Below are 24,673 nucleotides of genomic sequence, written 5' to 3'. Positions count from 1 at the left end.
ATTTTGACAAATTCTATTCAGTGTAAACTTATTAATGAAAATATTTTATCTTCTCAATATCCTGCACACCTTGTATACAACACTGCTAAAAAAAAAAGGGATGTGATTTGCTTACCTATGATATTGATGCTTTCATGGTGAACATTTTTGGTCACTTTTCAGTTTTTTAAAAATGTACAGATGCACTTAATGTGATTTTTGATTTAAAAAAAATGGAAAGAGATAGCCTCCTTGGACATGTGCCTAAAAGATGGCTATAATTGTTGCTGGACCTAGAAAATATGTCCTGCAGTATAATATTTTTAGAATGTGAGACAAGAAGAATGTCCTTATCTAATGTGGCAATACATTGAAGATGAGAATGCAGAGAAAGATTACAGTAAAACAAAAATTTATATGCCATTTCTCCAAAAGTGTTTGATGATATTTGAAGAGGCCATAAGGAGGCTAGGAAAAACTCATATAACAAACAAATGATTCATTTTTGTGTAATATGACTGCTTTATATCTCAAGAGGGGAAAAAGTTTACTATAGAAGGGCAGCCAACTTAAATAGGGCTTTCTCAATGTCTTTACTAAAACTGTAAGTTACTTGGACTCCAACTTTGATAACAGAAATTGCAATCACCATTGTGGTTTGGAGTATTTTGAAATAATGTTCATTTTAGGCATGGATAGTATATGTAATGAATCTGTAAATGCAAAGGACATGATTGAATAAGCAGTTGGAATACCAAAACAAGAATTTAGATAGATTCAAGGTAGGTGAATATTTTGTAGAGCTAGAAACTAATTCTTGTATATCTAAATGCCTGCTATTGCTAGTAAATAAAATTCTAAGTATTCCATGCTCAAATGCTTTTGTTGAAAGAATGTTTAGCTTGATGTCATCATGTTGGACTGACACCAAGAATGTGGAGATAACAGCAGAGCCATAAGTCAAAGTGAAACTTACTTTTAACTATATTCAGTTTTACCACACATTAAAGAAGGTATCCTATGGTTTTAATCAGTTCAAAGAAGTATTATTGGAAGGGAAACACACAGAGTTAAAATATTCTTTTATTTCATGGGACAAAAAGGAACACGTCATTGTTATTTTTTTCTAAATTTTGGTAACATCTGTTTAATCCAACTGTACTTACTCTTCTTTTTAAAAATCTTATATTTATGTACGTTAAGAACATACAATATGGCCTATAGAAATTTAAATACGTAAAAAGAGTTTTAAAAAATTAAAATGAGTTGCCATATTTATTTAAACAAAAGAAATGATTGTTAAGTTTTCCCATACATACACTGTTTAGTTAGTCCTTCTTTTAATTATTACTAATTGCCACTTGTTAATTATTCATATTGTTTCATTTAAATAATAGCACTTATGTAACAGTAAAGGAAATAATACAGAATAGTATATAATTTCAGTTAAGTACTGAAATAATAACCATGGACTGGGTGGCTTAAACAAGAGAAATTAATTTTCTCACAGATCAAGGAAGCTTAGAAGTCTAAGATCAAGGTGTTGGCTACTATGGTTTCTTCAGGGTCCTTTCTTCTCTTGCTGCTTCTTCAAATATTTGTTCTTCTGTGCATACGCTTCGTGTCTCTGTGTATGTTCCTATTAATTCTTATAAAGACACCAGTTAGATTGGATTAGGGCCTAACATAAATGCCTCATTTTAACTTAATGACTCCTTTAAAGCCCCAATCTCCAAATATAGTTGCATTCTGAAATCTTGGAGGTTAGGGCTTCAACTTATGAGTTTTGGGAGGACACAGTTTGTCCATGACAAGTACTCATTTGTTTATATTTTTAAATTTTTGGTAGTATACCATTTTGATTCCCATCTTATTTACTTTTTTGTATGTGTTTTAGTTATTTTCTTGGTGAATATGGGGATTACAATTAACATTCTAAACTTATAACAACCTAGTTTGAATAGTACCAACTGAGTTTCAGTGGCATAAACACTGTGCCCCTTTATATCTCCATCCTCCCCCTTTATATTGTTGTTGTTCCTGATTATATCTTTCATTGTGTGCTCATTAACACAGATTTATAATTATTGTATAATTCATTTTACCTTTTAAATCCTCTAGGAATAAAAGAGGAGTTGCAGACCAAAAGTGTGGTAATACTGGCTTTTTTTTTTTGCCTTAGAATTCTTCATTAATTTTCTTCTTCAGGCACTACTTGGCCATTTTAAAGGCACATCAAGTTTCTTTTTAACGTCTTTATTGGAGTATAATTGCTTTACAATGGTGTGTTAGTTTCTGCTCCATAACAAAGTGAATCAGTTATACATACACATATGTCCCCATATCTCTTCCTTCTTGTGTCTCCCTCCCTCCCACCCTCCCTATCCCACCCCTCTAGGTGGTCACAAAGCACAGAGCTGATCTCCTGTGCTATGCAACTGCTTCCCACTAGCTAGCTATTTTACGTTTGGTAGTGTATATATGTCTATGCCACTTTCTCACTTTGTCACAGCTTACCCTTCCCCCTCCCCATATCCTCAAGTCCATTCTCCAGTAGGTCTGTGTCTTTATTCCCATTTTGCCCCTGGGTTCTTCATGACCTTTTTTATTTTTAGATTCCATATATATGTGTTAGCATACAGTATTTGTTTTTCTCTTTCTGACTTACTTCACTCTGTTCAGCCACTATGGAGAACAGTGTGGAGGTTCCTTAAAAAACTAAAAATAGAACTACCATACGACCCAGCAATCCCACTACTGGGCATATACCCTGAGAAAACCATAATTCGAAAAGAATCATGTACCAAAATGTTCATTGCAGCTCTGTTTACAATAGCCAGGACAGGAAGCAACCTAAGTGTCCATCAGCAGATGAATGGGTAAAGAAGATGTGGCATATATATACAATACTGGCTTTTATATTTTCCTATGTAGTTACCTTCATCACTGTTCTTTATTTTTTGTTATGTTTTTAGGTTACTGTCTAGTGTCCTTTCATTTCAGTCTGCAGGACTCCTTTTAGCATTTCTTGTAGGACAGGTCTACTATTAACAACCTCCTTAAGCTTTTGTGTTTATCTGGGAATGTCTTAATTTTTCCTTTATTCTTATTTATTTATGTATTGGCTGTGCTGTGCAGCTTGTGGGATCTCAGGTCCCCAACCAGGGATTGAACCTGGGCCACAGCAGTGAAAGCCTGGAATGCTAACCACTAGGCCACCAGGGAACTCCTTATCCTTTACTCTTAAAGGATAGTTTTGCCAGATGTAGAATTCTTGGTTGATGGTTCTTTTATTACTTGAAATATGTCATAGCATTGCCTTCTGGCTTCCATGGTTTCTGATGAGAAATCAGCTTGCTTGCTTGCTTATTTATTCATTTATTTGTTTGTTTGTTTGTTTACTTGTTTGTTTGTTTATGGCTGCATTGGGTCTTTGTTGCTGCACATGGACTTTCTCTAGTTGCAGCAAGCGGGGGCTTCTCACTGCGGTGGCTTCTCATTGCGGAGCACAGGCTCTAGGCACATGGGCTTCAGTAATTGTGGCACGTGGGCTTCAGTAGTTGTGGCGCACAGGCTTAGTTGCTCCGTGGCACGTGGGATCTTCCTGGACCAGGGCTCGAACCCATGTCCCCTGCATTGGCTGGCGAATTCTTAACCACTGCACCACCAGGGAAGCCCGAGAAATATTATTAATATTATTGAGGACCCCTTACTCTTGACAAATTGCTTCTCTCAGCTTTTAAGATTCTTTCTCTTTCTTTTGATAATTTAGTCAAGTCTTGGTGTGAATCTCTTTGGGTTTATTCTCCTTGTAGTTCATTGAGCTTCTTGGATGTGTAGGTTCATATATTTCATCTATTTGGGAATTTTTTGGCCATGTGTCTTCAAATATTTTTTTCTGCTCCTTTCTCTCTTCTGCAATTCCTCCAGTACATATGTTGGTGTACTTGATAGGGCTTTGTTTGTTTATTTTTGTTTTAGTGCTTCTTTGGAAAGAGTTTGGAGCCGCATACCCCATCAAGTTGCTCCATAATTATCATTATTTATGTATTTTTTGGTCTGTTATATTTGTTCCTGTGTTGGGATTCTAAAAAGTTGGTCACTCTGTTTTAAGGCCAGTGACCTATTGTTTTCTATTCTTATGCTGGGCTGTTGGTTTTCATAAACCTTACCTACTTAACTTATTTGTATTACCTCTTTGCAATCTTTATTTTATACTGTTATATACACTCTCAACCTTTAGAGCCTCATAACAGCCTGTGAGATAGGAAAAAAGATGTGATCTCATTTTAATGAAAAGGATTCTGATTAAATAAGATCGATTAAAATGTCATGGTTGGTAACTAAGCAGATCAGAATTGGAACCCAGGTCTTCTAACTGGAAACTTCTGATTGCTCTCCTTACTGGAGATTTCTCTGTCTTCCTTAGTGGACTTCAGTTTTGACTTGTCCATATATGTTAGATTTGAGTAGCGTTTCACATACTCTCTCCACTTTTTACAGTCTGCTTCAATTTGGGAAGAATTGGAGGTTGTCAGAGAGAATCAAGTAGCCATCATTTTTAATACAGTCCAAATTAAACCAACTCTTTCCTTCATGCTTTTGAGGGACAGCAGCTTTTTTGGTGTTTGGACATCTTTTTGCTCCATTTGCAGTATATGCTTTTTTCTGACTTTTATTTTTCAGAAGCCTCATGACCAGCTACCTGTAGTATTCCTATATTGTTTTAAGTTATATAAGTTCACTATTAAGTTTCCTGCAAATTGATTTACTGATCTCTCTAATGTTCTATACCTGTTAAAAATTAGTCATTTTTGCATATGTTCTGGGCAGCTAATCAAATATTTTAAGTGCCTTCTCAGTCTTTGTTACCTGAAGTATATATAAGTAGATCATCGTTGGACTCAATTATTTCTTCTTCCTCTCATCCCCCAAAGTGTTGAGGCTATATGGATTTTTATGATTTGCTATTCAATAATAAAAAGTAATCATTTTCTTACTACTTTAATAACTGCCATTTTTTCTAAATAAAGTATATTTTTCTCATTTAAAGCAAAGATCTTAGGGATAAAATAGTATTCATTCTTTGCTATAATTGAAATCATTTATTAAAAACTACTAAATGTGTATATGTTCCTTGCCAAATAGCCCTCTCTCCTCCATTTTTCTTCAGGAAGTAAAATATGTTCCTAATTACAAATTTTCTTCCTTAATCATTTATATAAATCCATCAGTAATAGATTTGATTCTTTTCTTCACGTAAGTATTAAACGTTTCTCTTGGTCACTTGAATTCTTATATCCTTACTTCTAATTCCTCACTGGTTCTCTCATTATTGACTTTTCAATCTTTCTTTTTGTCACCTCTCTCACAGTTAGATAAGCCTCTATGTTTAACTTCTAGTGAAATTTTAAGCAAGCTTTTGTTTTGTTTTTAATGGAATTTTGAGAAAACTGTCTTGTGCCAGTATTTTTATGTTTTATACAGGATAGCTGCTGGGGTGTGTGGAGGGGGGAGAGGTGCTTTAATTGTTTTTTTCCTACAAACATCATGTAATGAACCAGTTTTCAGAATTGTGTTTTAAAGTTTTCCCAAACTCTTTGTATATTGAATACCTAAAAACATTTTTTATAAAGTTTATACAATTATGTTTGAATGAATAGAAACATGTTCAACGCAGAATTGTAAAGTTGATATTTTAAGAACCATGTAGCATTTCCAATTAAGTCATAGTATTTAGAAATTAAAATTGAGAGCCTCATGTTTTCTTTTGTAGACCTTTTTCTAAAAAAAAAAAAACCAGTTAATCTATGTGGCTTTCCTGTATGAATAAATATTATTCTGATTATCTCTTTTTATGACCTATTTCACCTGAAAAAACTATATAGAGATTAAAAGGCATTTTAGTAGATATATCTCAGAATCTGGGAACAGTGCAGACTGCTTAGATCTAAAGAGAAGAAACGACATTGGAGTGATCAAAGAGAATTCTCCCTTCTAATGCCTTACACCTGGAGCAGTTGCAGAACTGTCAATAGCACAACTACATTTATAAATATCAGAGCAGGCTGTGGCAGACGGTGGGTGATACAACACAGAGTCTTGTCAAACCTTTATGTCACTAAAAAGGAGGTTCCTTTTAGTGCCAATTTTAAGATTAATGAATAATTTTAAGTAACTTAGGTCTTAAAAAGTAAAATTGACTATTAAAATTGTGAATTTCTCCTTGCAGTTGAAAAATTTAAGTATGAATTAACACCTCCCTTCTTTGGTAATCTTTTTCTTTGTTGAATAAGACTGAGAGATTTTAGTAGCTAAACTAAGGTGAAGAAAGTAGTGTTTTGTTTTCCTGAAGGATATTTTTAATGTGTTTGTGACATCCTTCTATGTTAAATCAGATTCTTTAATGTAAAGCAAAACCTATATTTTCTCTCTTCCTTTCTATCTCCCCCTCTTCTTTTCTCTTTCCGTCGTCTTTTCTTTCTGCTTTTTGTCCTTTAAGCCTTATTTTATGTCTTGTGTTAAGGGATTCTTTTGCCACTGTTAGTAAAACATGCTTTTAGTTTTGTCTCAGTAGTTAAGGTGTGCTCTGAGGTTGTTTAGTATAAATCTACACCTAAACATCATAAACTATCCACTTTATGAAAGAAAGCATACCTTTTACACTTATGAACCTTAATGTGGTACATTGTCTTGCAGTATGACATTAAACATGGGTACAGTTTGGGATTGTGTCTCCTGCCTAAGAGCAAAGCAACAAGTGCTTCAGTAAGGAAAACCACAAGTTGCAGGATCTTCTTTCATTCAGGGGATAAAATTCTTGCCTTGATTCCATTCCTTTTCATTCTATTTTGTAATTAGGTTTCAGGAACTTTAAAAAATAAATGTCTTGTTAATTAATATATTTATCTGAACTGAAAAATAAAGTCAGATCTTTTCTGGGAGAGAAAAATGTCTCATTTGTTTGGTTGGTTGGGCAGTGAATATGGTGTTTGCCATTTAAATTAAATAGTGGTACTGTCAACTGCCATGTTTTTAAAGACAAGCTTTTCTAGAGTACTTCTGTTTTCTTTGGTAGTTTTGGCAACAAGATACTTGAGAGAAAATAAAAAACAAAATAGTCTAAATTTTAGCTTAGCACAGCATAGTGGCTTAGGGAATGTGCTGTGCAATAAGCAAAGCTGGGCAAGTACAAACTTGGGCAAGTCACCTAACCTTTTTTTTAATATAATATGTTTTATTTATTTATTATTTATATTTTATTTATTTTATTTATTTGTTTTTTAAAATTTATTTTTGGCTATGTTGGGTCTACGTTGCTAAGCTCAGGCTTTCTCTAGTTGTGACGAGCCAGGGCTACTCTTCATTGTGGTGTGCTTCTCATTGCAGTGGCTTCTCCTGTTGCAGAGCACAGGCTCTAGGCACGCGGGCTTCAGTAGTTGCAGCATGTGGGCTCAGTCGTTGCGGCGCGTGCGCCCTAGAGCGTGCGGGCTTCAGTAGTTGTGGTGCATGTGCTCAGTAGTTGTGGCACACAGCCTCAGTAGTTGTGGCGCACGGGTTAGTTGCTCTGCGACATGTGGGATCTTCCCAGACCAGGGGTCAAACTCCTGTCCCCTGAATTGGCAGGCGGATTCTTAACCACTGCACAACCAGGGAAGTCCCAAATCACCTAACCTTTTCAAGTTTCAGTTTCCTCTTCTGTAAAATGGGAATAATGGTAGTACTTTTATAGGCTAACATTCTTAAAAGGGAAAATGGGACTCTCAGACATGCAATGAACACGTCAACAATTTTATTTAACTCTAATTAGTGTACAGGTAAGATGTTGCAATTTATTTAAAGGGGAATTCAAAGACTGGAGGTATGTGTGGTCCATGAAATCAATCTACAAATATTACAAAACTGACTTTGGTGGGGTGGTGGATTTCATTTGTGTCTCTACAGGGCAGATTTTATTTTCTGATTTTTTTTTATAGGCAATAATTATTGCTATAAGTAATACACAATTTACAAACTCATGAAATAGCTCAAAGGTATATGCTTCATGATAGGGAAGAATAATTCTAATCCTTGTATTTTCACAGATTTTATTAAGAATAGTTGTTGAGTTGGTAACATAATTGTTTTCCCTTTTTAGCCTATTGCTATAATTTATTATTTTAATATTTTCCCTTTTATTAGTTTTGTATTCATTAAAATATAAGCATCATGAGGGCAGGCACTTTCTTTTGTTCCCTGCTGTATGTCCTCAACATCTCCAATAATCTCTGTGACTTGGAAGACTTTCAGTGAACATATTTTGAGTGATTGAAGTGATTAATAGATACAACCCTATATGAGAAAGTTGTATTTTTCTTTACTGCTCGATTCTCTGGTTTGTATTAATTTTATTTTGTTTTTTGACAGGGCAAAAGCATAATTTCTGTACAAGCATAGGTATTTATTTTAATCTAATTATTGAATTTTTTCTTTTAATGTCATGCGTTGGTATATTTTGACAGCGATATAAACAAAGTTTATAATGAAGAGTATTACCATTGGAGGCAAAGATCTGGATTCTAGACCTGGTTCTTCTCTGAGTGGCCGTCAACTCTTTGAGCAGTAGTTTCTTCACAAGTAAAATGAGATGATAAAACACTATAACCTTGGAGTTTATTAAGAGAATTAAATGTGATAATACACATAAATTACCTAGGAAGGTTCATGGCACATAGTAAATGATCAAAATAGTTTAGCTGTGCTGTTAAACTATTATTTTAGTTGGGTTTGATTTTTGGTTTATTATTTCATGGAGTTGTAAAAGTTTATATTTATTCTGTAAAAGCAGTCATTTCAATAGTGTCCTAAAAATCTGTGCTTACATATACAGTTAGTTATATAACTATCTCTGATTTGAAGGACTCACACGTGTAATGTAATACAATGGTGATTTGTCACATAAATAATAGATACGATAAAGTAAAATGTGGGACCCTAATGAATACCCTTTTATAAGTTGGTATTCAAGATGTTTACATTCTTTTTAATACATGCTCTCATAAGATATTCACCATACTGAATAAAATAACATCGTGATTGTTACTTGGAACAATGAACAATTTAGCTAACTTCTGAAGCTTAAATCAAAGGTTTGAATTTTGCTTAACAATACATTTTGAGCTATATAAATAAGGAATTTTAAAGCATTTGATAATCATTTAAGTTTCCCCATTAAGCCCTGAATTTAGTTGATAATATCCAAGACAAAGCATATAGGAAAATAATGGTTTTTTTAAAATTTTAAGTTGAGTATTATTGCAAAATGTTCTTGATTCCACTGGAAGAAATTCAGATTATGTAAAAGAAAATGTTTCAGACAGTTTTTATTGTAGCAGTACTTTATGAATAGGCTCTTAAATATAGCAGCTTATTGATAAAAATTTTGAATTTGTAAATGAATCAGGCATCTGTCTTAAATCTTATGAAATTGCTCTTCATTCTTCATAGATATAGTCTGCATATTGTAGTTCACTATCAACTTCTGGAATCTATAATAATGAATTGTCAAGTTGAGAATCTGTGATATTACTTTCCAGGTTCTACTAATTTGCCTGCTAGTCATCTTTAACTGTAAGAAAGTGAGCCAAAAGCTGGCTTCCTAGGTACTATCCTGTTACTCTATCCTGTACATTGCTGCTTATAGGTGACCAAATACTGAGAACCCCCATTCCCCACTTCTTGTCTTTTGTTTTCCCCCTCAGAGGCATTGTTGCCATCCATTAAGAGCCAGTAACTTCCTATTTTCTAAGTTTATTTCTGTACCAGTCAATATTCTTATTCCACCTTTGGCATTTTCAGGAGCATGTATTCACATTGATTTATAAAGTTATTTAAATATATACCTGTTTAATATTTGTATTATTAGGAAATGAAAGGCCTGATCTTCTGTTAATGAAATTTGAAATAAGTGCAAGGTAAATAGGATGAGGTATATTTTCTCTTTTTGAAATTAAACTGTGTGTATGTTTGGCCCTGAAGATATATATGTATGCATGTATACACAGAGTTTGTGAGGTAAAATGAAGAATTGACGTAAGGAACCTTATCTCATTCTACTGTCCTACCTGGATCCCTCCCATGTAAAGCGTTTAGAATCCAGTATGCAGTGATACAATGCTTGGCCTCATTTTCATAGACCTTACTTGATAGTAATTGTGGTCCATCCCATCATGACAGCTATAATTTCCTCCTTTCACAAAGTCTCTACGTGGAAATTAACGGCTATGCAGTGAGCTTTTCAAATAAGGGAGAAGAAGATTGGATGGATGGGTGGAAGTTAGCTGACCATTGAGAAGCTCTGTTCTTGGTAGGCGTAGCAGGTTGATTGCATGTGGTGTCTAGTTAAATTGAAGAACTTGCCGTTTACTGTTTGTGTATTTAGAAGTGATTTAACAACATGTAACAGAAAACTGAAAATTTTGAGGATTTAAAAATTTGAGATCTGGCAGAATAAGAAACTTAGGTTTGATTTTTTTTCCCCCTAATAATCTGCTTATTATTTATTTATTCCTCCACAGAGCCCCCTTCCCCCACCCCCCCACACACATACACGGACACTGAGGAGGTTGTTTGGAATGGGTTACAACCTGGGGCCTGGAGTCTTGAAATCTGAGGCACCCTCTTCCGTCATTCTGTGGCTTAGGTGGGGGTATTGTCCAGGCAGAACTGGTGTCTCCGTTTGGATACTGCAGAAGGAAGGGGAACCTAGGCACACCCATAAAGGTGGCCATACCCAGAGGAGTTGATTGGCAGGCTGGAAGACAAATTTTCTCGATAAAGGCACTTTTACCTCAGTTGTGGGCTGGGAGGAATTATTTCGATGGCGGTGTTATTTGCAGGTTGCTGAGAGAAATGAAGGGAGTTCACCTACATTGGGCCATCTGCAGGGTCAGTAGGGGCTGCTGTATGTCTTTGCTGCCGCAAGGGGAAGGTAATGTAGGCATCATAGCCAAAGAGTAATGTAGGGATTAGGCCCAGTACCCCTGCAATGATTTTGGAGTGGTTTCCTCTCTCACCAAGCACAACAATGGAGGTGATCAGGTAGAGGATGACCGCTATGAGGGTTCGAAAGAAATCACTCCAAGGCCAGTTGATCTGTATCTTGGTGTGCAGGTCACACATGTAGACGACAAAGAGAGCAGCAAAGATCATCTCTGTCACCGACAAGGATGAGTATCCTGATGTCGAGGCACCGAAGCAGATCAGAATCACCAGGCACAATATAATTTCAGCAAACAGGAGAATTCCCTGTCGGGGGCGTGAGAAGTTGGAGCAGGTGGCCCAGCAGCCGGGGCCGAGAGGCGCTCGGAATCCACCATGGCGTGGACCGGGGTCCTGAGAGGCACGGAGGATCTGCTCTCTTGTGCGTTTGAGGACGGTGCACACCCAGACGTCTTGCTCGCTGTCTGACCGGAAAGGGGGCCCTTGGGCGAAGGGAGAGGTTTGATTTTATGAAAGCAATACCAGTTATAGTCCTTTATGAAGATAGCATACAATTTATGCAAATAGAATAATTTAAAAATATGTTTCATTAGATAGATCAGATTACTTTCAGTTATGTTCAGAATAGTAATTATTCATATTTATGGACCACTAGGGATTTGTGCTTTATGTAACAGTTGTCACCTTCTCTCTCTCTTTTTTTTAAAATAAATTTATTTTTGGCTGCGTTGGGTCTTTGTTGCTTTGCACAGGCTTTCTCTAGTTGTGGCGCGCAGGTTTCTCATTGCGGTGGCTTTTCGTTGTGGAGCATGGGCTCTAGGCGCACGAGCTTCAATAGTTGTGGCACACGGGCTGAGTACTTGTGGCTTGGGGGTTCTAGAGCGCAGCCTCAGTAGTTGTGGCGCACGGGCTTAGTTGCTCCACAGCATGTGGGATCATCCCTGATCAGGGCTCGAACCTGTGTCCTCTGCATTAGCAGGCGGATGCTTAACCACTGCGCCACCAGGGAATTCCCATCACCTTCTCTTGTATTAAAAATTGAATGAAATGTTCATCAGGTAGACTAATACAACTCACATAGGAAAGTAATATTTGAACCATGTGATTTATCTAAAAATACTGGGGAACTAAAAAGTAATACCTCTGTGAAGCATTCATATAAATGTGTCATTTGTCTGAAATAGTGAAAGTCTAAGTATATAGAGCAGTACTTTAAATTATTTAGAGTAGGTCATTTTCCCTTCCCCAAACTTACAGATTTAATCCTACCCTGAGGAAAATTATACTAAATGTGAAAGATTGTAGTCAGTTATAACGTAGTCAGTGTTGCATTTTTTTTAAAGCAGGGACTATCAATTCTTAACCATCTCCTTTAGGCCCCTGTGGGATGAAGGTTAATTTTATAGCAGCAGTGACTACAAGTAATGTACATTGCTGGGGACATGTACAAAGCTGACTTGATAGGGCTTGTACTTTTGGAGTGACTGTATAGTAGGTGGAAGTAGCAAGCTCAGCCTTTGGGCTCTTCTATGTGTAATCAAACCTTTCATGTAGGAATTTGTGGCAGGTTGGTACTTCCCCCTCATACCCCCTTATTTGTAGGGTTTCTTAACATTTTTTAAATGGTTTTAATTGTTAAACTTAGAACACATTTTAGAAAATAGAAATGTAAAGAAAGAAAAAATGACAGTAACCTCTTTTTTATTTTCCAGTTGTATGTGAGTCAGTGTGTGTTTACATAGTTCTACAATTAGAGAACCTGGGGGAGAAAACTGTTTCCTTTGTTTTTTTTAAGTAAATTCAGTTTGTGTCATGTAGTTTTACAGAGCCACCAAACCACAATCTTAGGGAAAATAATGTAAAAAGATTATTCAAAATGAAGGAAAATGGGCAAAGAACAGTATATTTCTTGAATGTGGTGCTTAGTTCTGGGAACCATATATTTAGGATACATGACAAACTTCTCGTTGTAGATGACGTTGGGCAAGTTTTCCTATAGCTTCCTGTGCCTCCGTTCGCTCATTTGTACACTGTAAAATGCACACTGTACACTTGGGATTGTGAGGGTGAAATGTAAAATAAAAAATGGAAGAGTATGTACTACTAGGTAAGGTGCTGGCACATGAAATCGTTATCACAGTTATTAAACTTCAGTATCATCATCATTAAAGATTATGTGATTTAATTTCTCAGTGTTTTCACAACATATTTATATGAATAGGTGGTACACATTGATAATATTGCACTGTTGAGAGCCATTTTCAAAATGGTCCTTTAGTTATACATTTATTAAATTGCTGCTCTGCCTACTGTGACTTCTCAGAAGTATAGTGTTATGGGTGGGATGTTACATAGAAATGTAGGGATTGAAGCAAGTGTTGTCACGTAAATCTCCCAGTACTCTCTGTCATCCTTTTGGTTAATGATAAAAGTTTGTTGGGAATTCCCTGGTGGTCCAGTCATTAGGACTCGGTGCTTTCACTGCTGAGGTCCTGGGTTCAATGCCTGGTTGGGGAACTAAGATCCCACAAAGCTGTGTGATGCAGCCAAAAAAAAAAGTTTGTCTTCCACAGAATTAAATGCATCTTTTAATTTAATTTTCTAATGTTACTCTATTTGTATTTACCAAAATGCAATATGCATGTTTTGGTTTTTAAAGTATCTCTCTCAAGTTCTTTGACATTCTTTCATTTAAAAGGTAGAGCCTAATTTCCCTGTTGTTGAATATGCCCAGACTTAGTAACTTGCTTCTAACAAATAGAATGTGTTAGAGTTGTGTGTGGCATTGATGATGTGCATTGATGTGTGGCATTGATGATGGGCTGTTTCTGAGGCTAGGTATTGTTGCTTCCACATTGTTTTCTTTTGGATGCCCATAATAAGAAAGTCAACTGCTGTGTCATGAGGACACTCAGTCATCCTACGGAGAGGCCCTCATGACAACGAACTAAAGTTTTTTACCACCAACGAGCACCAACATGCTAGCCATGTGCAGGAGCCAGCCCCAATCACCATAACCTAATGAGATACCCTGAGACACAACTCCTTTGCTAAAACACTCCCAAATTCCTGACGCATAAAAAAAGCTATATAATGTTATGTTTCTTATTTTAACTCACTGTGTTTGGCAGCAACAAATAACTAAGAGGCAAAAAGTCCAAAATTTTAAAAGGTCAAGAGTATGTAGGGAAAAGTAGATTTTCTTCCTGTGCCCATACTCTGTTCACCCAGTTCACATAGTTAGATGTGATTCCTGTAACAAGTTTCTTGTGTTCTTCCAGAAATATTTTATTTCTTTACAGCTATGTGCGTATCTGTTAATGTGTATTTTCTGCATATGTTATAGTGTATACACAGTTTTGTATTTTCATTTTTTTTTCTTAATAGTATATTTTGGAGATTGTTCCATACCAGTATGAAATAGATATGGCTGATTCTTTTTAATGGCTATAATGGTCCATTCTATGATAGTATTATAATTTTTTTTTAATAAATAAATTTATTTATTTATTTTTGGCTGCATTGGGTCTTCGTTGCTGTGCGCGGGTTTTCTCTAGTTGTGGTGAGCAAGGGCTACCCTTTGTTGCGGTGCGCAGGCTTCACATTGTGGTGGCTTCTCTTGTGGAGCATGGGCTCTAGGTGCGTGGGCTTCAGTAGTTGTGGCATGCGGGCTCAGTAGTTGTGGCTCACAGGCTCTAGAGCGCAGGCTCAGTAGTTGTGGCACACGGGCTTAGTTGCTCCACGGCATGTGGGATTTTCCCGGACCAGAGCTTGAATCCATGCCGCCTGCATTGGCAGGCGGATTCTTAACCACTGCACCACCTGGGAAGTCCCAGTATTATAATTCGTTTAATGAATCTCTTACTGTTTAACATTTAGATGGTTTACAAAGATACTTTAGGAGTACCTTAATATGCATGTTATTTTCCATCTGTATATCTTTTTTTTTTGCTATGTGGGAGTCACATAGAAGGTTACATCCGAATAGGTTTTTTTTTTTTTTTTTTTAATATTTATTTATTTGGCTGCTCCAGGTCTTAGTTGGGGCATGCAGGCTCTTTAGTTGCAGCATGCAAACTGTTAGGTGCAGCATGTGGGATCTAGTTCCCTGACCAGGGATTGAACCTGGTCCCCCTGCATTAGGAGCATGGAGTCTTAGCCACTGGACCACCAGGGAAGTCCCTTCCATCTGTGTATGTTTATAATTTAGTCCTAGAAATAAGAATTGCTGGCTGAAAGAGCATAAGCATGGTAGATTTTTATACAAATTGTCAAATTTGTCCACATAAACATTTTACCAATTTTTATTTCTATCAGAACTGAATGCATATATTTGTTTTAATACATCCTTACCAATTCAGAATATAATCAGGGTCTTCTTTATCAATATGCTGTGTAAAAAGTAAAATCTCATTGAAAGTTTACATTTATATTTCTCTGGATGACATGAATTACTTGGATGGAATGAACTATTTTCTGAGAGAAATAAATTACCAAAATTCATTCTGAAAAGAAAATCTGTGTGGTGTAATGCTCCTATAAGAAATAGAGCAGATTATCAAAGAGCCTCCTCTCCACAAGAGTAAAAATCCTAGGTGACTTCACTTGGCAAATATACCAGACTTGTGAACATCAGATTATTCTAAGATAATTAAACCATTGAGCAGCATAGGAGAAAAAAACCCTTCTAGATTGTTTTCTTTCAAGCTGGTCTCCATTGATACTATAACCCAACAAGGATAGCAGAAAGAAAAATAAGCAAGCATAAAACTAAAAGTATAGATTAATACTGTTTTTGACTGTTGTGAAAAAAAGCCTAAATACAATATTTGGAAATAAATTTAGTACCACATTAATAATTGTCAGTGACCAAGGTGAAAAGTTAATTCTGGGAATGCAAGGATGGTTCACTGTTACAAAATCTGTAATTTGTTCTTATAGCAATAAAACAAAAGAGAAATAGGATCTTCTATGGAGATGCTAAAACAACTTCCATTAAAGAAAACAGATATATGTTTTCTTAATAGAATCTGTCTCTCTCAACTCCAATGCCAGTATCATATTTTATAGATAAAATAGGGAAATAAAATTAACACTACCTTTGTTGAGTCTGTTGTGGAAAACCCCAATAGAATGAAGTGAATACTGTTGTAAACAAAGAATTAATAAATTAGGTGGATTTAAAATTTAGGTGCTTAAATTAATAGATGGGATAAACAACTATAAACCTCATTTACAGTAGCAAACAAAAAGATAAATACCTTTTGGACAGGCATTGTTTTTATTCTGGTTTTCTGCAATCTCTCCCCCACCACCCCCCTTTCATATTTCCTGTTTTTATTTAAGTGTACTTTTTCTTTTCTCTTATTTTTATTTCTATTTGTTTTCTGTCTCTATCCTTCCATTGCCATGTGACTTTATATATTCATTGCTTTGAGATGTAAGAATAATTTAATACCAGAAACATTACAGATAGCTATATTACAATGCATACAGAAAATATAGTTAATATAATTTACTATTGTAGCTTACATCAAAAAGTACAAAAATAGGGCTTCCCTGGTGGCTCAGTGGTTGAGAGTCTGCCTGCCGATGCAGGGGATACCGGTTCATGCCCCGGTCCGGGAGGATCCCGCATGCCACGGAGCAGCTGGGCCCGTGAACCATGGCCGCTGGGCCTGCGCGTCCGGAGCCTGTGCTCCGCAATGGGAGAGGCCACAACAGTGAGAGGCCCGCATACCGCAAAAAAAAAAAAAAAAAAGTACAAAAATAAGCTAATTCTTGGGCTAATTTTTGTTTTTTACAGATGCAGGGAAATGCCTGAATTTCAATCTTATATACCACAACGTGTTTTGAAAGTTTTGTATCATGCTTCTAGTTTTGAAAGCCATTCTTTATTTTTATTTCTCAGAAATATGATACTCTAAAATAAATATATTGATAAATGATTATTTAAATCATTCTACTTCAATTGAAGTAGGAAAGCCAGAATAATTTAATATCCCAGAAGAATAACAAAATAAAAATCAGTGGTAATTCTGTGTAACATTAGCCTATATTTCTATTTAACTTTGAAATCGTTTGTTGCCTTTAGCTGGATCATATTTCTTGAGTTTTACTTTAATAGTAATTTTGCTAATGTAAAAAGTTACTATATAATGTCATTAGTAATGTCATGCTTTATCAAGCTGATGCTCTCTTAAAAATTGTTGATGATAACAATATGAAATGAGGGAGGTATATGTAGTTATGAAAGACCTTAACATTACTGTGTATCTTTTTATTTAAGTGCAAAGTATACTCATATTGTTTCTATCACCAGTATTTTTTTTTTAATGGTATAAGCACAAAGAGCTATATTATGATGGTGAGACTATGAAAAGGTAAATTTATGGTTAGCTTCCAAATCTGCTCTAGTGTTTATTACCATCTGGTCTCTTTGGAGACTGTTATAACTATTCATGGGAGTGTTTTCAACACAAAAAAAGGATGGTTTGTGTATTGGCAGAAAGCAAAAAATACCAGTGGTTTAAACCATATGTAGTTTTCTTAGAATTAGGCAAGGGAAATGAACTGAAGAACTAATTGAGAATCATTAGTAGTTATGTGGTTTATCTCAATTTTGTCAGAATTCATTCATAAAGGACAAAATATTGTACAAGAAAAACTGAAGGTAGTAGAAATACAACAATAACTCCATTTGGCATATTATTTTATTTTCGTTTTAATCAGTGAAATGTTAAGATGGTCTCAAATCTTGATGTAAACCTCAGAAATAAAATGAGGAATATATGTCAAATTTGAGGACTTTTTAAAAATAAAAACAGAAAGATTCATGTTAAAATAATTATAGAGATGAACACTTGAAGAATGCCTTTATTAAAGGTATTTGTCTTGAATTTAATGCAAACATATTATTTTAAATAATTTTATGTGTGTCCTAGACTTATATCACTCTTAAGGAGTAGAAGTAGTTTGCAGTGTTTTAAGCTTAAGTTGATTTAATAGTAAAAGGATAAAAAGAAATATCTTTTCACTTTTCCATTCTAAGAGTTGGAGAGAGGTCTATAAAAAAAATGAGATGACAAGTCAAAAAATTGAATTCATCTATTTTTATTCAGCAGTTTTAAACAAAAAATGCCTGGTGGGCTGGGAATATACAGGAAATTTAAATTTGTGATCAAGAATAAGAAATGCATTTGTGGTTTAAAAAAGAAATACCAGCATGTCACATTAAAGTTATGGTGTCTACAGTATTGTACAGTTAGCAGGAAAATGTATTACATCAGGGGCTATGTTGCACTTTAGAGAGCTAGTATGGGGATGCGGATGAAGAGAATAACTCCGTAGAAGGCACGACCATTAATAATCCAGTCAGAGAGGAAGAATTTTGCTGTCTCCCATGTAACATAAAACAGATGTTACATTCTATTAAAAACCTTCTTAACTAGAATGAATGTTTAGATCACTGGTCAATAGGAGAAACATGAACAATGGTAATTTAATGATTTTGAAAATTTATTGTTTGTCAGTTAATATTGGTGGTAGGGAGGGTGAAGGGAAGCTTGCTAAATGTTATTGTATTTTGGGTATCTTAATTTAGAAAGCTGAAAGGCAACAGTGAACTATATTTTTAATTTATTTTACAAATTTAAGCTATTTTCTTTCTCAGAAATTGTTGTAAAAACCAAGAAATTTAGAAACTGTGAGTTCTGATTTAATAAATCTGAATAGGTGATTTAAATATATCTAAAGGTATTTAATTTATTAACTTTAAATGAAAGCTGGAAACATTGTTAAGTAGTTGGCAGTCGAAAGAAGACATATGGAGAAAAGGCCACTGGGGATGTTTCCACAAAGTCCTAGGTATCGTTTCCTTTTCTTTTTTTAAAAGATGTACGTTTTTTCCCCCAGTATTGTTTTGCATAAAAAAAATTTTAGGTGTAACGTACATAAAATAAAATTGTACAGTTGTAAGTTCTGACGTAAGCACACAGTCATGTAGCCACTACCAGGAGCAAGATATGTTTTAGTTCCAGCACCCTAAAACTTCCCCTGTGCTCTTTTGTAGTCAGCGTTTCCCCCACCGCAGCTCCTAGCGATCACTGCTCTGTTTTTGTTGGCAGAGACAGACCTCCTTGCTTGGTGTGCCAAGACTGTAAGGCTCTGACTGCTCTCTTTCCTAGGACATTTCTCAGTATTATTTATATAGCTGGTGGACTTAAAACATGAGGTAACTGTCTCTCCCCAGACAAAGAGCAGACTTAGTTACTGTTTGCTATAAAATTGGTAGATTCCCCAAGCTTTATGTTCCTCACCTGCCAGTGCAAACCCAGTGAGTGCATGCATAGCATCTATCTGAACCATCCTGTTACCTGCATAGGACTTGGGGCAAGGGGAACTGGTGCAAATATGCCCATGTTCATGTGCCTTGACTTGAGTAAAATATAATCTTTTGCCTTTCATCCAGGGGTCTCGTGTCTTCTGCCTTTGTCTGTGAATCAGCATCAGACCTTTTTGTTGTCGTTAGCTTTTAAAACAAGGTAGAATCAAATTCCATACCATAGTTTTCTGTTTCTACAGTTTTGCCTTTTCCAGTGTTTCATATTGATGAATCTAGCTCCTGGCCAAAAACCTGTGTGTGATTTTTTCAGGCCAGTCATAGGGATCTACAAAGGTTTTACTTGGTGGGGTTTATGTGGGAAAGCTGCCTTCCCCACACCAGACTTGGTGTAAAGCCAATGAATTGCTGTCTCTGAAGGGAGTTGCAGTCAAGGACTCATCCCACCTGGCCAGCTATGCTCTTACACATGTCAGTATTCCTAGCCCAAGCACCTTAATTTGGAGGTCCCTTTATCTGGGGCTTTTGTTGAGGCCTGGCTTAGATGCTTCTGTCAAGACTTTTTTATTAGGGAAGTGACAAAGAACTTTGGAGACACCTTTCTGTACTGTGACTTAGAACTCAATACTATTCTACACCTAGCTCTCCCTCTTCCATCTTACCCCAGACCCAGGGTCTTAAAACTTCAGAACCCTTTATTGGGGGCTCCCTTGGCAGTGAAACAACTCCCGCATCTGTGCAGATTCACCTGATCCTTGACCAGTGTACTGGTCCTTGGGGGAAAGTGGAGCAGTGGGGAGCTGACACTTTCTCCGATTTACCGTCTTTCTTATAGTATCACAGTAAGTGATGAAAGACTTAATTATTACTTTCACTTTGGCTTGTCTTTTTTGTTTGTTTGTTTTGTCACGAGGCTTGTGGGATCTTAGTTCCCCGACCAGGGATTGAACCACCCTGAGCAGTGAAAGCACAGAGTGAAAGCACAGTGAAAGCACAACTGGACCACCAGGGAATTCCCTGGCTTATTGTCTTAATCGACTACTCTGAAACCTGGCAGCTCGCCTCTCTCCAACTCACTTGAGTTCCTGACACACATAAATAGAATCATATAGTGCATAGCTTTTGAATCTTGTTTCGTTTAGTTGGCATAAGTGCATCAGAGATTGTCATCCCTTTTGTTGAGTATCTGTAATTTGTTTCTTTTATGGCTGAGTAGTGTTCCGTCATGTTGATGTACTGCAACTTGTATATCCATCCCCAGTGGAGGAATATTTAGATTGTTTCCAGTTTTGGTGATTACTAATAACTCTGCTATAAACATTTCTGTATAAGTTTCTTTATACAGACATACATTTTCATTCCACTAGAAGTAAGATTGCTGGATCACATGCTTCATAAGGAACTGCCTAAGTGGCTATATCATTTTACATTCCCACCAGCAGTGTATGAACAGTTTTATTGGCTTCACATTTTTGCCAGCACTTGGTATTGTTAGCTTTTGTTATTTATTCGCTGTAACAGGGGTAAAGTAGTATCTCATTGTTTTAATTTACACTTCCTAATGATGTTGAATATATTTTTATGTTTTTTTTACTATCTGTGTATCTTCTTCAGAGCAGCGTTCAGCTCTTTTTTAAAAATCGTGTTCATTTTGTTATTGAGTTTTGAGATTTGTTTATATTTTCTGAATATGTCTCTTGTCAGATATATGATTTGCAAGTATTTTCTCCCATTATATTCTTGTCTGTTAATTTTCTTAACAGTATCTTTCAATGAGCAGAAGTTTTTACGAATGTATCAGTCTGTTTTTTACAGATAATGCTTTTATGTGATACTCTGCCTAATTGAGGGTCAGAAAGATTTCTTCTATATTTTCTTCTAGAAATTTTATAGTTTTAGTTTTTACATTTAGGTCTGTGTTCCATTTTGAGTTAATTTTTGTGTTTGTAGGATGAGATATGGAAGTGTTCTTTTTTTAATCCCCACTTTGGCATATGGGTATCCACTTGTTCCAGCCAGTACCCTTTCCTGAAGTCTTTTTAAGTCACTTTAATTGCCTTTGTACCTTTTTCAAAAATCAATTATATGGTTGTTTTTCTGTACTGTGTGTTCTGTTCCATTGATCTATATGTCTATCCTGTCTCCAATATGCTGCCCTGATTACTGCAGCTTTCTAATAACCCTGATATGTTTGTTTTCTGTGGTCTCTATAATCATGTTACATTGCATCTAGAAGTTGAAATTATTACATTTCACAGGTTGAAAATTTCTTACATTTGTAGTCATAAGCATCTATAAATTTTCACTATTGAATTTTGATTTAATGTACATATTAGAAATTGTTTCAATATGCAAAGTGCTGTTAACTTACAGTTGAAGAGTTTTGTAATAGTGACTTTATTTAATAGTAATAAGTAGAAAAATTAAATAGATAAAGGAAAATTTATATGTCTTATTGTCACTGCTTTTTTGTCACTACTTTTTTTAAATGTTTTTATTTTTAATGAGACTTACTTTGTTTTTGTGGGTGGTTTAATTTTTATAGGTTTTCCCAGCAGGAGAACCTAGAACAAGGATTTTAAAACAAATAGCCAATTTGGAAGGTGTAGGTAACTTTGGCAAGGGTGGCAGGAGGTGATTCAGGGAACACAAAGCAGCTAATAAAAAGTCATTAATCGAACTACCACAATAAGTTATTGGGGCTTTATCCTGTGGGGAAATTTTGAGAAAAATCAGTGTTGAAATCGATTTCAGAATTAACTCACTGGAGATGCAAGTATATTTCCTGTTATTGGCTGTGGAGTGCAATTTGGAAGGCTGTGCACCTGCCTAGTGCCCAGGTGGGCATAGCAGCTTTCACCAGTTCAGGAGAAAATCCCCCTGGCACAGAGAGGAAGCTCCTAGCTTTTGGAAGCCTGGAGCCAGGGGAAATTGTTAGGTCCAAAGGATATGAGAGGGGCACTGACAGCATCTGATGCGTGCCCTACGACTTTTAAGTCCCTTTTCTGGGTTATCATAATAAATAGCTTTAATCAAATGATCCCTATAATGATATTTTCTAAATAAATTAGATTATATTTTCTGTACTTATGTGTCTGTCTCCACTTTTTATTCATAAAGCTTCATTAACTTTTTGTATATTTATCCTTGTCATACTATGTAAAAGAGCTAATTAACTACACACTTGGAAATATTGTATATTCCCTTTTCAGGTAATGTTAAAATGTTAAATGATAAAAGAGGATACATAAGATGGTAAACAAGCATATAAAACATTTTCAATATCTTTAGCCATCAGAAGAATGCAAATTTAGAAAATGTGATAATTAGCTAAAATTTTTAAATGATAACAGTGACAAGTGCTGATGAGAATGCAGAATGACTGGATCTCTCATACATTGCTAGTGGGAATGTAAAATGGCACAGCCACTCTAGAAACAGCTTGACATTTCTTATAAAATTGAACATACATTTTCATGACTCATCAGTCAGATTCCTGACCATTTGTCATAGAGAAATGAAAACTTACGTTCACGCAAAAACTTGCTACACATATAGTCATAGCACTTTATTTGTTATTGCCCCAAACTGGAAACAATACGAATAACCTTCAACAAGTGAATGGATAAACAAACTGTGATACATCTGTACAATGGAGTACTACTCAGCTTTAAAAAGGAATAAAATATTGCTACAGACGACTTGCATGGATTTCAAGGGGGTTACACTGAGTGAAAAAAGCCAATCGCACATATTTACATTCTGTATGATTCCAATTGTATACTGTTCTTGAAATGAAAAAAAATTACAGTCTTAGAAAACATTACAGTGGTTGTCAGAGGTTAAGGATGAAGGTGAAAGGTAGATAGTGTGAATGTAAAGGAGTTGCGCAAGGGACTTTCTTGGTGGTGATGGAAGAGTTCTATATCTTAATTGTGGTAGTGGTTGCACAAACGCATACAGCGTATAAGATCTCATAAACTGTACACATACAGAAATGAGAGTGCATGTAAAAACTAGTGAAATCTGAATGGGGTCTTCAGTTTAGTATTGTACCAGTGTCAAGTTCTTGGATTTGAAAATGGACTATGGTTATGTAATACGTTATCTTTAGGGGAAGCTGGGAGAAGGTAATGTGGGAGCCTTCTATATTATTTTTGCAACTTCTTGTGAATCTAAAATTAGTATTTGGTCATTCAGTATGTTCTATTTATTGACACTCTTTTCATCTTATATTTAAGCTGATTATTTCTTCATGACAGAATAATCTCATGATACGTACTTAAAATTTTTTTTTTAAGTTAGGGCTTAAAAGACTATGAGACTAATTGTATGAAAATTAATTTTGTAAACTATTTGTCCCTTGGGTGTTAATTTTTAACCTTTTCACAGAATTTCAAAATTGCAAATATAATTAGAATAGTTTTATTTTTTAAATGAACTCCTTTATAGACTGTATTACACGACACTCATGTCATCTTCAGAATTCTAGGCTATAAATCGAAACTTTTGGTGGTGACCCATCTCATTGATATAAACATGTAATTTTCTCTTCCTGTAACATTCTTTTCCTTCATTTGACCAGTTTGTGCCCATTTCATATGTCTCAGCTTAAATGTGACTTTCTTGTGGAGGTCTTACTTCTGACACTCCTCTTTTCCCCAAAATCTGTCTTTGGTGCTACTCAGGTATGCTCCTATACCAAGTTGGATTCATTTTACAGATGTACAAAGTGACCAGATAATGGACAAGTTAATCAGCCTACTGAGACGGTGGCATTTGGCATAAAATATCAGAATACACCCTAAATCTTAAATGTGTGAATCAATTATTTAAAACAGGAGACCAGCCAACCTATTCTGGTGATGCTTAACAGAGATGTATTTGTAACTGGTAGAAGAAGAATCACTCCCTGGGTACAAGATCAATTGCTGTTTGTCTTATTCACCTGAAGATAAATTGCTTTCTCAGATTTTGCAGACTTCCTTTTCCTAAAAAAATGATTTATTAAAGTGGAGGTTCCTTTATTATATCACTTACTCTTCGCTTTATAATACTTTTATATTGAAGGAAGCCCAGAGGTCAACAGTAAGTAGTCTTGTCTCTTCTGCTCTTTATTTCACTGTTATTTTTAAACCAGTTGGTGAAATTCCCTTCCATTTTGAAGAGCCGTTTTTCACCTACATATGAGGGAATTTAAACTATTAGAGCTGATATTAACATTCTATTACTATAAATTGTCTTTGGTTTGTTAAAAAAAAATATATATATATATATATTTATATTTATTAAGTGTAATTTTAGGATTCAGTTCTATTGACCAGAAAAAGTAGGTTTTTTTGGTATGAGGGAAAGAAACGGTATAAAATACTG

General features: G+C 35.5%; 1 protein-coding gene and 1 pseudogene across 2 annotated transcripts in view; one reads left to right on the top strand and one right to left on the bottom strand.

The window, feature by feature from the left end:
* ADK (adenosine kinase) overlaps window positions 1-24,673 on the top strand; it is a 485,627-nt gene that overhangs the window by 185,496 nt on the left and 275,458 nt on the right. The gene's annotated exons all lie outside the window — the stretch shown is intronic.
* Window positions 10,885-11,336, bottom strand: LOC112397047 (proteolipid protein 2 pseudogene; annotated as a pseudogene).

Source organism: Neophocaena asiaeorientalis, unplaced genomic scaffold, assembly GCF_003031525.2.
Source record: "Neophocaena asiaeorientalis asiaeorientalis breed wild unplaced genomic scaffold, Neophocaena_asiaeorientalis_V1.1 scaffold484, whole genome shotgun sequence".
NCBI classification, from domain to species: Eukaryota; Metazoa; Chordata; class Mammalia; order Artiodactyla; family Phocoenidae; genus Neophocaena; species Neophocaena asiaeorientalis.
The sequence above is the reverse complement of the archived record's forward strand: the minus strand, read 5'-3'. Positions and strand labels throughout refer to the sequence as shown.